Raw genomic sequence first — 13,028 nt, 5'->3', positions numbered from 1 at the left:
CATGCGTACACAGACACACACACACACACACACACACACACTTACTTGAACTCTTTCTCTGACTTCCCCCGCAAGTCTCTGACCAGCCACTGGGTGGTGAAGGCATCCTGGAGTGGCGTCCCATAACACATCACTGCATTCAGGAAGGCCTTCCTCTGGTGTGCGTTAAAGCCCAACACCTGAGAGAGAGAGAGAGAGAGAGAGAGAGAGAGAGAGAGAGAAAGAGGGGAGATGGGAGAGAGAGAGAGGGGGGAGATGGAGGGAGAGGGGTAAGATATTGCAGCGAGATTACAACAAGTACTGTAAAAAGGGTGGGGTATGAATGAATGAATGAATGGACTTTATTGTCATTGCTACAGTACAGGTACCAAACAACGAAATTTAGGAGGGGTGGCTCCCCTGGTGTTAGGAAAGGGAAAAAAAAAAAACTTTAAAAAAAAAATTCACAAGAAGGGAAGGAGCTGGTTTACATAAATAAAGGCTATGTACACTATCCACTGTACTATACTGTACAGATAGACGACTAGGGTTGTCATATTGCACAATAGTATTGTTTCACGTTATTTAAAGTGTCAGTATGAGTGGTAGAGAGGGACAGGACTGCCTAATGAAGAAAGAGAAAGCAAATGGCAAAACAAGTAGATATAAAGAAAGACTTTACACGTTCTTACCCTCAAGCATAGTACGTTTTGTAGCCTTGCCTCGCTGCAAACCATCTCTGCAAAACACCAGAAGTGATCCATTCCGTAGAACTCTTGCACTACTCACATCACCTATCGCTCTCTTTATAGATGTGGTTAGACGAATCGGATTCCATTCACCAAACAAAGCACCTTCATCAAGCAGTTTCAAAATTACTTTACTCTCTTCCTTTCGATCAATTATCTCTTCAACAATTACATCATCATCGGATTCAGTACGTGAACTGTATTCATCATGCTGTTTCTTCTTTTTACGTTTAGCTTTCCTACTCATCGGACTCTCAAATTCCCCGCCATCTACAACCATTCCTGCCTCCTCCTCACTTCCTGGTTTGTTCCTTTGCTTATTGAGCCTGCACTGTTTTATTTATTTATTTATTGAATGTTTTGCTAACTAAGCTGTTTGACAACAACATTTCCCCATTGGGGACAATAAAAGGTATTCATTCATTCTACCACCTGTCATCTCACGCCCATTCACAGTCCGGTCCCACCCTCTGCCATGATCCGCCATTCCTTCTCTCCGAGCTCCGCTAATGGCGACTGTCAGCGTCCTCTGGTTATATCAAGATGTCTCGTGAGTATATTCAAATAAAAGCGCAACCACAAAAACAAGACCTGACCTCACCGCAGCACAAATCAAAAAAATCCGCCCTATTGACACAAAAATAGGTCCTATGTACATTTCCTTAATTAGGCTATATAATGAGGTTATATCTTTTAACTTAAATTGTTATTTAATCAAATTATGAATTAACTGATGGCAGCTACAGTAATGTATACTTTACATTACATACATTCCAGTCAGGTCTTTAGATGGACACAACAACTAGTATGATTTTGCAGTTATCATCTCTACCAAATAGCATTGACATGAGTCATTTGTAAAAACAATGTAGAACTTCAAAAGTACATCAGATGTGCTTGTTATTCAAACGACAACAAAGAGGGCCCTAAGTTGAAGGTTCGATTCCAACTGGAATCAAATAAATAAATAAGTGGCTTTGGACAAAAGTGTCTGCTAAATGGCATGTTATAATAATGATAATGATGATGATGATGATGATGATTATTATTATTAGTAGTAGTAGTAGTAGTAGTAGTAGTAGTAGTAGTAGTAGTAGTAGTAGTAGTAGTAGTAGTAGTAGTAGTAGTAGTAGTAGTAGTAGTAGTAGTAGTAGTAGTAGTAGTAGTAGTAGTAGTAGTAGTAGTAGTAGTAGTAGTAGTAGTAGTAGTAGTAGTAGTAGTAGTAGTAGTAGTAGTAGTAGTAGTAGTAGTAGTAGTAGTAGTAGTAGTAGTAGTAGTAGTAGTAGTAGTAGTAGTAGTAGTAGTAGTAGTAGTAGTAGTAGTAGTAGTAGTAGTAGTAGTAGTAGTAGTAGTAGTAGTAGTAGTAGTAGTAGTAGTAGTAGTAGTAGTAGTAGTAGTAGTAGTAGTAGTAGTAGTAGTAGTAGTAGTAGTAGTAGTAGTAGTAGTAGTAGTAGTAGTAGTAGTAGTAGTAGTAGTAGTAGTAGTATAATAAGAACCTGTCGATCTGAGACAACAGAACTCACTCTGTCAGTCTCCCCAGGAGAAACACAGGGGACACAAACGTTGGAGCTGATAGTCAACTGCCACATGTACACAACTCTGAACAGGAAGACCACGTCTCCTGATTATGACACGTTGGAGGTAAGTCTTTCCCATATTTAAGACACATGTTTGTGAAGGAAATTATAAAAATCATAAATGGAAAAAAGACACTCAAGATCATCATGTGCTGCTGAAGGCGCAGATAATATTTACCTATAATATTTTATTTTGTGTGTGTGTGTGTGTGTGTGTCTCTCTCTCTCCTAGAATGTGAGGTACTCTCCCAGTGATACCTGCCCTCAGGGAGACTCCGTCTACGAAAACATCCAATTTTCCAGTAAAAGAGATTAGAAAATGTTGGGCTTCAGCTAACCCAAAGCTGGAAGTCAGGGTAATGCAGTTCCAGAGAGGCGGATTCTGAATCCAGTGATGTCGCTAAATCACACCTGGCTGAATCACACCTGGCTGAATCACAGCATGTATATTTAGCATAGCATGTATATTTAGCATAGCATTCAGGATAGAGTTGTCTTAACCTGCAAATAATCAAATTATCTCTAAAGGATTAGTTGCCGTAGTTTCTGATCCAGCTTTTCCTTGGAACAGAACATTCAGAGTAGATTCTGGTTCTGACTGAGGTTAACCTGCGTTCTGGAATACCCCCAAGAAGATAGAATCACCACAACAGAGTCTGATGCTGTATATATCAAAATCAGTATTTATTATCTCTCCTCGTCATGTTCATCCTCATTATTTAGATTTAGATTTTAACAGATGCTTTTATCCAAAGCGACTTACAATTAGAAATTACAGAGACAGTCTCCCTGGAGTAATTTAAGGGCTTTTAAGTGCCTTACTCAAGGACACACTAGTGGTGGTGTTCCCAGATGGGATTTGAACTCATGACTTCCTGATCACCAGTCCAACTCACTATCTAATGCCCACCACTACCCCTCACCATCATCATCATCATCATCATCAATATCTTAATCCAAAGTTGCAACAATGTGCTAGTGTACAGACCAAATACATTTTAAACAAGTAGAATGACATAGTGGCATCTCTGTTCTTGTGTATCAGTCAGAAATACATAACTGATCCAAGCCCAGTCTGGTCTGGTGATGTCTGATGTTCTATGGGTCTGGTCACACTGGTCCATTGATCCCTAGAAGACAAACAGAACAAACGGGATGTCACCTGTGAGGTGTGTGTGTGTGTGTGTGTGTGTGTGTGTGTGTGTGTGTGTGTGTGTCTGTGTGTGTGTGTGTGTGTGTGTGTGTGTGTGTGTGTGTGTGTGTGTGTGTGTGTGTGCGCGCGCGCGCGCAACACGGATACAAATTATACTCACAAGAGATTGGTCCAATGGTAAGTGACTCTTGAGGGACAGAGGTGGAGATGGAACGGGATAGTCTTCTAGGACAGCTCTGAGGAGAGACCAGAGGGTGTCAGAGACCAGAGACCAGAGAGTGTCAGAGACCAGAGGGTGTCAGAGACCAGAGGGAGAGGCCAGATTTGGAGAGCAGAGTGAGTCAGAGAGACCAGAGAGACCAGAGAGACCAGAGAGAGTCAGAGAAACCAGAGAGAGTCAGAGAGACCAGAGTGAGTCAGAGAGACCAGAGAGAGTCAGAGAGACCAGAGAGAGTCAGAGAGACCAGAGAGAGTCAGAGAGACCAGAGAGAGTCAGAGAGACTGAGGAGGTGGAGTGCAGGACTCACTGGAGAGCAGGAGGAGCTCCTCTGGTCACACAGGCTCAGGCTGCAGTGCAGGAAGACGTCCTGGTAGTTCCCCTGGAACAGGAACAGCAGAGCAGAGAAATGTGCCTGGAGGGATGAACCACTCTCATCCACCCTCACCTGACTACCGTCACTAGGACACCTAGGAGGGGATGCATGGAGAAAAAAGTGAGAGATTCAAATATACCTGGATCTCATTCTGTCTGAAAAACTGTCATTTTCATTCCAAGTAAAAATGCCTTTCTCATAAAATTATTCTGGATTTTTAAAAATTGTATTAACACTTTAATGGTGTGTTTCCACTGTTTCCAGACTGTAACCCAGGCCTATTTGACTTGGGGAGGGGTTTGGGGTTACACGTGTGATACAGTTTGGAAAGAATTACCACTAGGGTGGAAACATGGGTTGGCCAGATAGTATAGTAGATAGAGCACCCTCTAGCTAACAAGTTGGGGCAAACAGAAAACATCTTCTAGCAAGATTTAAAACATGAAAACAGGTGATTTATTTAAGATGATTTCTTAAAGTGGAGCAATGGAGATACTGTATGATGATTTAAGCAAACCAATATCCTTTGTCAATACAAGACACTTGTATTGTAAATATTGTATTGGGATGTATATGTTGTGTTATCATTTGCTGTAACACCAATTCCCCCTATTGTGAATAATAAAGAAAATTGTTCTGCTAATATTATAATGCTACATTATAATAGCCTATAGCGATGAGTGACACTCAAGTGTCTAGCAAGCTAGCTGGTTATATTGATTAAAGGAAAATAGTCTTGTTAATTACAGCATTTGCTTCATACAGTAAAAAACATTTGTAGATTTATTTCAGAGACAAAATGTAGATGTTTTCCTTTTAAAGTGACTCTTAACAAAGGTGGTTTATTAGAAACCCTTTCTACTTGATCTCATTACCTATAAACCTTTCTGTGGATTCCATTCTGTAACATTACCCACGCCACTGACCTGTTCTGAATCAAGAAGTGCCGCATGAGGTCATCAGAGTTGGGGGAGTGAGTGGCGTAGCAGTCCTCCAGAACCACCACAAACTGCTCAAACGTATCCTCTGCAGACCCTCCACATGCAGGGTGCTGCCCACTGGCAGGGTGACTGGGCCCGCTAGGTAAGGATGTGTGTAGTCTGCGTTGCGGTACAGAGACATGGAGGTTCTAACCCTGGCGCCATTACCAATGACCTCTCCCTTCCTGCCAGGGGTCAAGCAAAGAAAACACTCTAGTCATATCCACTCATACATGTAATTATGGTCTTTAAACTCCAATAGTCTTATGCATTTCTATCACAATGCATAATAAAAAAGGCACTGATTTAATGATTAAGCGACAGTGAGTTAACTCACGGTAGCGAAGGTCGGATGGCCACGTTCAGGCTGGTCTTGGCATCGAGTGGAAACACACAGGAGAAAGGGAAGCTAACTGGCTCAGAGAAGGAGACATGTCTTGAAGGGAAGGGGTAAACAAATAAACTGTTGGAGTAAATCATGTGGGTACCGTTTATCTGGGGGGATGAAAAAGAGAAAAAAAAAGAAAGAAAGATGATTATAAATTTAAGATCATGTAAATAAGTTATCAAAGCAACCTTTGAAGGCAGTTTGTTTTAATTCACTAACTGACAAATAAATCTGGAACACTCACCACCTAGAGTGCCAAGTGTTTTATTTGGTATTTACCTAGCAACAATACTTTGATTGCCTACAAAATGAAGCATCAAAATATATGAATTTTTTGGCACAAAATGAGTTACACCGGTAGGCCTACACCCCCCCAAAAAACTACAAAACACCAGATAGGGGTGTTTTCTATTCGCACCTCCCGTGTGTTTCCACAGCTGCCCTCCCTGCGATCCACCTGGTACCACACGGTGCCGTTACGTTCTTCATGGGTGGAGCAGCGGGGGTCGGCCAGGTGACCAGAGGAGGGGTTCAGACCTCTGGCCTCCAGGTGAGCCCTGTTGAGACCCACCTGTAGGAGGCTTCGCCCACACACCAACTCTGGGTCTGGGAAGAATGACGTCCCTAAAAGAGAAAAAAAGATTGTAGGAGAGAGAGAGAGAGAGAGAGAGAGAGAGAGAGAGAGAGAGAGAGAGAGAGAGAGAGAGAGAGAGAGAGAGAGAGAGAGAGAGAGAGAGAGAGAGAGAGAGAGAGAGAGAGAGAGAGAGAGAGAGAGAGAGAGAGAGAGAGAGAGAGAGAGAGAGAGAGAGAGAGAGAGAGAGAGAGAGAGAGAGAGAGAGAGAGAGAGAGAGAGAGAGAGAGAGAGAGAGAGAGAGAGAGAGAGAGAGAGAGAGAGAGAGAGAGAGGGTAAGAAAGAATAAAGGGTTAGGTGAAAATGTAGATGTTTTGATATTTCAATCACAAAATCTCTGTTTTGAGTGTTTATATTAACATTGGTAAAGCATGACCCCACCCCCATCACATATCTTCAAATACTGCTCCTGATGTCTACACCTCCCATTTCCAACTCTAACCCTGGGAGAACTAGTGCCTGAGAGATGAACACTACAGAAGCCTACTTACCTGGGGCCTCATTCATAGAACGTGCTTAGATCAAATGTTGATCTTATCCGTGTCGTACGTAGAAAACCACGTCAACGTAGTGATTTATACAATTTCAACGTGAGTCAATTTGATCGTGGAAACGATCGTAGCTCGACGTCGAGTATTCAACTTGCTTACTCACATTACCTACTGGTTATGCGGAGTTATTACAGGCATGTGAGCAGCACTGGAAAAACGTTGCCTACTCTAATTCATGCAAGTGGCTCGTAATAAAATTAACGATGTTGTTACCAGCCGAGAAAATGAGTTTAATTCAAGATTGAAAGGGAACTAATGTTTATGATTGTATTTCAGTCTTTCTTTATATCCCTCCGTAGCTGTCTATCTCTCTTCAACATGCCTATATATACGCGCTCCAGAACGGACCTTGCCCGGCCACACGCTAAATGATACTGGATTTCGAGTTGAGTTGGGATGAGGGGGAATGGCACCCCCCCTGAAATAAAAACAGTCCAAATCATCCCCCGTCTAAAACTGCCACCCCCCCTTTCCATCCCTTATGTCATTTTATCAATGAACGTGGTATTACTGCCCTCTCCCGCTTCCAGACGTACGCCTACCCTATAATATAGTATTAACGCCCTGTCATAGCGGCTCAAATAGTGGCTGAATGAAGCCAAGTGCTATAATATAATATAATACAGACAGTACATAATATATAATAATAAGCAAGTAACATAACAAGCAAGTAACGTAACAAGCACTCTGTTTGGCCAAGAACTTGGCACACGCCTAATGACAACTAGTCCCCTGTGGCTCAATTGGTAGAGCATGGTGCTATCAACGCTTAGGTTGTGGGAGCGATTACCGCTGGGACTGTGTGTACTGAAAAGTTTACGCACTCACTGCAACGTGAGTTGCTTTGGATGAATGCATCAACTGAATATATTATTATTATTATATATGAATGAAAACACAATGTTTCCTTATAATAATAATAATAACTTTTATTTGTATAGCACTTTTCCTGCAAGCGTTGCAGCTCAAAGTGCTCCAATTATTATAATCATTTAATAATTTAGTCATTTAAAGGCAATATTAAAAATAAATATGGGTTTTTAGTCTTGACTTGAACATATTTGCTGAGTTTGCATACCTAATGTAAACTGGCAGTGCATTCCACAATTTGGGTGCATAAAATGACAATGCAGCCTCACCAAACCTCTTTACTTCTTTTGTACATGTGGTAGGCTACACAGAGAAAACCAGCCTCAGAAGACCTGAGAGCTCTATTGGGCTGATATGCTAGCAAAAGGTCTTTCAGATATATTCTGCTGCTGTGCCAGTGAGAGCTTTATAAACAAGCTGGTTCACACTGTGTGACCTATGTTCCAGGGTCACTGAGTCAGGACGGTTCGAGTGTGACGTACCGGCCCCTGAAATACTGCTCCTTAGAGGGATCTTCGGTGACCATGTACTGCACTTACACGGTACCTGAAGGCCACACGGTCACGAAAGCCCTCTGGTTCAAAGGTCAAAACCCTGGCGTTGCGCCTGTGGATCTGATGTTGGACCCGGAGTATAGAGGTCGCGTAGAGTACCTCGGGGACAGTGACCGCTTCTGCACGTTGAGAATCTCAGACCTAAAAGACAGCGACTCAGACATGTATAGCTTCCTGTTTGTGACTGACATCGCTCCAGTGAACCGGATAGGGAATCCAGGAGTTGCATTAACTGTGACAGGTAAGGGGAGAGGTCTTTAATCTTTTGGCAGTATGGAAATATGTAGAATTACATTTTGCTTCATCGTACGCTTCTGTTTCTTTAAGAATCATTTGGTAGAGAAGTATTTGAAGTATTATAGTAGTATAGAGAAGTATTTGAGTCCTATTGATTGTTTTTATCTAGTGTGATAGGACATGTATGCAACATACATGATCTCTTGGTCTATTCTAAATCTTTGCAAAAAGCTAGAGTTTCCTGTGACATTTCTGACAGACAGTTGAAGGCTTACCATGGTTACCTCACATTCATTAGTAAGATACTTGAGAAGGAAGTTTCACTACAAATAAACTCCTTTCTCAAAGAAAACAATGTCATGGAGGAATTTCAATCAGGTTTTAGAACATATCACAGCACTGAAACTGCTCTTACTAAAATAGTGAGTGATCTCAGACTAAACTCTGATGCTAATAAGGTCTCAATTCTCGTCCTATTAGATCTAAGTGCAGCGTTCGATACGATCGACCATGATATCCTAATCAATCGTCTTGAAGAGTTAGTTGGTCTTTCTGGCAGCGTGTTAAATTGGTTCAGAACATACATTACAGGGAGAAAGTTCTATGTCAAGCTTGGAGATCATGGGCCCTATTATGCACTTCTTAACTTGCCGTCTTAAGTCTTAATTAAGACGCACCGCCAGGTTAAGACCTACCGCCACCCTTATTATGCGCTTCATACGCGCTACTGCTATTATGCAGGTGTCGATAGGCGCCCACACATAAGACGTAAGACTCCCGTGCATATATTGCTCATTGTGGGAGTGTTCATATGTTAATGAAGTGCACTAGGCGCCCCTGCTATTATGCGATCTGACTTTGCTCCTCGCGCTAAGAAGTGGTTTGAAAAGTTCTTAAGTTTAGACTTCATGCACGTTTTGAAACACGAGCGCGGTGGGCACACATGAACACGCACGTGGCTCCACGGCAAGACGTCAATTACGGAAGGGAGAGGCAGAGAAGCGCGCTGACCTCCTTCTTAGGACTTCCATAATAGCATAGCGCTAATGACTCAACGCAGCCGGTTCTTAAAGGGAATGGCACCTGGCACGCTGATTGGGTTGATTGAGAAGACGCCCAAAACACACCCATGACTAATTTCTTTGCTTAGCGCCGGGTTTTAGGCGCCCACTACCGCACGCATAATAGCAAAGTGGCCTTGACCACGCCTCCACGTCTCAAGTTTAGATCTACCGCCTCGTCTTATTGATGAAGTGCATAATAGGGCCCCATGTGTCTGAGAAATATGACAGCGACTTCGGAGTCGCACAAGGGAGCTGCCTTGGTCCACTACTATTCTCACTATACATGTTACCACTCGGGGACATCATTAGAGAGCACAACGTATGTTTCCACAGCTATGCCGATGACACGCAACTGTACATTTCTGCTGAACCAAATGATACTTCAGCTATAGACTCCATTACGAACTGCCTTCTAGCAATAAATAAATGGATGAGCAATAACTTCCTGAAGCTAAACGAGGACAAAACTGAAGTCCTACTGATCGGCCCTAAAGCAAAGAGGGATATGCTGCTTAATAATCTGGGGAAACTGACATCATGGATTAAACCTGAGGTTACAAGTCTAGGGGCCGGTTTCACAGACAAGGCTTAAGCCTAGTCCTGGACTAAATCACACTTTCAATGTAAAATCTCCATTGAAGATGCTTTTTAGTCCAGGATTAGGCTTAAGCCTTGTCTGTGAAACTGGCCCTAGGTGTTATTTTCGACTCAGACCTAAGCTTCAAGTCCCATATTAACAAGGTGACGAAAACATCATTCTTTCACCTTAGAAACATTGCTAAAGTAAGACCACTTATAAACCAAAAAGATGCTGAAAAACTGATTCATGCCTTTGTCTCAAGCCGGCTCGATTACTGTAATGCACTTTTTACTGGCCTTCCTAAAAAAACTACTGCAAGACTTCAGCTCATTAAAAACTCTGCAGCTCGACTTCTAACTAGAACCAAGAGGAGAGAACACATTACTCCGGTCCTAACTACTCTGCACTGGCTGCCAGTAACATGTAGGGTTGATTTTAAGGTCCTCCTCCTTATATACAAAGCCCTTAATGGGCGAGGTCCAAAGTACATTGCTAATTCCCTTGCCAATTATGTGCCCTCAAGAACACTAAGATCATCTATCGCAGGTTTATTAGAGGTTCCCAGCAATAGTCAGAAGAAGATCGGGAGCGCAGCCTTTGCCAACTATGCCCCAAAGCTTTGGAACACATTACCTTTAGAGATCAGGGAAGCCAGCTCACTAAATATTTTTTAAAAGAAAGCTAAAAACGCAATATAGCCTTCAACTAGCTCATCTGCACCTGCCTACTGCTCATTTGCCAGCTACTGCACTTTAAATGTTTTATCAACTAGCCCTTTTTTAAATTTATTTTTTATTGTATTTTCTTTACCTTTTCTTTTTACTGTTTTCCCCTGCTCGTATATTCACGTACACAGACTGACTAGTTGAAAGAGGTGTGCAAAAGAAAGAAACTGTAATGTTGATGCTGAGTAGTTGGATTTTTGGTGCAAGGTCCAGCAGAGACTGAGAACGTACACAGAGACTGGGAACGTACACAGAGACTGAGAACGTACACAGAGACTGAGAACGTACACAGAGACTGAAGAACGTACACAGAGACTGAAAACGTATACAGAGACTGAGAGCGTACACAGAGACTGAGAACGTATACAGAGACTGAGAGCGTACACAGAGACTGAGAACGTACACAGAGACTGAGACAGACCTTTTCCAAAAAACTGTTTGTGGTGCTGGTGGAAAGCCAGTGGGAAGTACAGAAAGACTGTGTAAGGTAGAGAGAGGAAAGGGATATGGAAAGTTAGATCTTTACCTTTTCTTTTTAGTGTTTTCCCCTGCTTTTATATTCATTCTATGCATGTATATGTTTTTATATATGTTTGTATATTCACTTTATGTTCTTATTCCTGTTGTAAAGCACTTTGAACTGCATTTCTTGTATGAAAGGTGCTATATAAATAAAGCTTTACTTACTTACTTACTTACTTACCATGGCAATGGTTCCACCACTGATTTTGCAACACTATATACAAGCACCAAGGACAGAGGTCTTGAATCTTTCATCGATAGCACTATGGATGAAACATTATTTTGCATTAATTAACTATGAAGAGGATAGTTAAATCTATCTAACCCTAACCATTTTTATGCGAGTGCATTACAGGATACATAGATAGGTAGATTTTAGGTCTAATTAAATGCATGCAACCTTAAACTTAAACCCAAATGAAAACGGTCTGCTTTCTGACCAGGCCTTCGCGTCAAGTTGACCCCTGACCCGGTTGAGGAGGACGGATGGGCGGTGCTGAATTGTGGTTCCTGTTTCCTGAGCGAGAACCCCACCTACACCTGGTACAGGAACAGACGACCTCTGACCCAGACCGACAAGACCAGTCTTGACGCCAACCTGCTTCAACTGGATCCCGTGGGCGGTGAGGATGAAGGCAGCTACACCTGTGCTGTGAGCGGCAGAAGGGATTCCCCAGGCTCAGCAGCCACTCTCAAAGTGGGATGTAAGTACCGTAGAGACCTGCAGGTGAAGTGCAGTTGCTGGCCTCTGGTCTATAGTACTATTGATGCATGGGGAAGCAAATGGAGTGGTACTGTACAGGTAGCTACTGTATCTGACAGCATGTCCAAATCAACTCAACTAGGGGCGGCTGTGGCTCAGGGGGTAGAGTCGGCGTCTAACGATCGCAAGGTTGGCAGATCGGCGGTTCGAGCCCCGACTGGCCACATGTCGAAGTGTTCTTGGGCAAGACACTGAACCCCAAATTACTCCTAATGAGCGGGCCGTCGTCTTGCATGATAGCTTGCCGCCATTGGTGTGTGAATGGGTGAATGAGAGGCTGTTGTAAAGCGCTTTGGAATGAGGCGCTATATAAGTCAGTCCATGTCAAAGTAAGTAACGGAATTCATAAATCTCCATTTAGTCTAAACTGTCCTTCTGACTACCCAAAGAACACCTCAGTGTCAGTCAGTCCCCATTGGGGAGATAGTGTAGGGGGGTTCAGTCACTTTGACCTGCAGCAGTGATGGCGACCCGACGGTGGATGTTTACAGCTGGTACAAGAAGAGCGTAACCGTGGTAATCTCAGCTAAAGCATCAGGACAGAGTTACAGCATCACTGACATCAGCTCTGATGACAGAGGGGAGTACCTTTTTAAAAATTATTACTACTCGATCTTTTCCGTTTGTAGGTGTAACAGAGTTGGGAATGTATGTTTAGTTGTGGTGAATGTAGATGAGTTTCGCCGTGCTTGAGCAGCCCTGGTTGTTGTTGGAGCCCCCTTTGGAGTTTGGGTGTACTGCAGGTCTGCACGTTCTTTTGTCCTTCTGTTGTTGCCGTACTTACGGTGGTACCAGAACATGGCTGCCATCTTAATGGGTAGGTGCGTGATATAAAATGCTCCTCGTGTTTTGTTGTTTGTGTGGAGAATCTGTAATGTAGGGTGAAAATGTTGGTGTAGTACTGTGCTGTTTGTTTTTACATGTATTGTGATGATGTGATGTATTGTGATGATGTGAAACAGAACATTTATTGTATGTTATTTTGAACGCGCAGATTCACAAGAGTTGCAGACCAGAGAAGAATTGTCTTTTATATGTCTTCTCTGCAGGTATGTTGCTCCACATGTTGTTTGTAATTGTTATTTGTAATGTTTGAGGGAAATTTGTGTTCT

The sequence above is a fragment of the Nansenia antarctica genome, assembly GCF_963989245.1.
Source record: "Nansenia antarctica genome assembly, chromosome: 2".
In the NCBI taxonomy this organism is placed as follows: Eukaryota; Metazoa; Chordata; class Actinopteri; order Argentiniformes; family Microstomatidae; genus Nansenia; species Nansenia antarctica.
The sequence above is the reverse complement of the archived record's forward strand: the minus strand, read 5'-3'. Positions refer to the sequence as shown.